We start from the raw sequence: 875 nt of genomic DNA on the forward strand, positions 1-875 counted from the left end.
TAATTAACTCCATAATTAGCCAAAGTGTCCACCTTCATCGTTAAAGCCTTAAGTTGGGCAGCGATAGCAGTTGATGCGTCCAACTCCAGAATTCCTGCGACTTTCCCCTGAGTCAGTCTCTAGAAAGGATTTTGGTACTCATTAGCAGCCATCAGTTCAATAAGTTCATAAGCTTCATCGTAGCTTTTAGCCCATAATGCTCCTCCTGATGCTGCATCAAGTATGGGTCTAGAAGTAGCACACAATCCATTATAGAAACAGTTGATAATCATCCAATCAGGCATTCCATGGTATGGGCACTTCCTTAGCATCTCCTTATATCGATTCCAAGCCTCACATAGAGATTCCCCAGTTTGCTGAGCAAACTGAGTAAGAGCATTCCTGATTGCAGCAGTCTTTGCCATAGGGAAGAATTTAGTAAGAAAATTTTGGGCAATATCTTCCCAAGTGGTGATCGACCCTGCTGGTAGAGAATGTAACCAGCAGTTAGCTTTGTCCCTCAGAGAGAATAGAGAATGGGAAGAGGCGTAGCTTGATAGCATCTTCAGTCACATCATTAAATTTGAAAGTGTTGCAGATCTCGATGAAATCCCTTATGTGCATGTTGGGGTCTTCCGTAGGAGAACCCCCAAACTGAATTGAGTTCTGTATCATCTGAATCATGCTTGACTTGATCTCGAAATTGTTAGCCCTGCTGGTTGGTCTGATGATGCTTGACTGAATGTCATTAATCTTAGGCTGGGAATAGTCCATCAATGCCTTTAAATTTTTTGCTTGATTACCTAGCTCTACTAAAGCTGTCTCTTCAACTTTTTCTTCTTTTTCTACCTTCTTTTCTTCCTCAAAAACTTCCTTATGAACTACCACAACTTCTT

At 41.4% G+C, this 875-nt stretch overlaps 1 non-coding gene across 1 annotated transcript; it reads left to right on the forward strand.

Moving 5' to 3' along the window:
* The first annotated feature begins 282 nt into the window (after positions 1-282).
* On the forward strand, positions 283-389 carry LOC141681300 (small nucleolar RNA R71). Its single transcript, XR_012558740.1, has one exon. It is a non-coding gene; the product is annotated as a small nucleolar RNA R71 (small nucleolar RNA).
* The last annotated feature ends 486 nt before the right edge of the window (positions 390-875 follow it).

This window comes from Apium graveolens, chromosome 8 (genome assembly GCF_009905375.1).
Source record: "Apium graveolens cultivar Ventura chromosome 8, ASM990537v1, whole genome shotgun sequence".
In the NCBI taxonomy this organism is placed as follows: Eukaryota; Viridiplantae; Streptophyta; class Magnoliopsida; order Apiales; family Apiaceae; genus Apium; species Apium graveolens.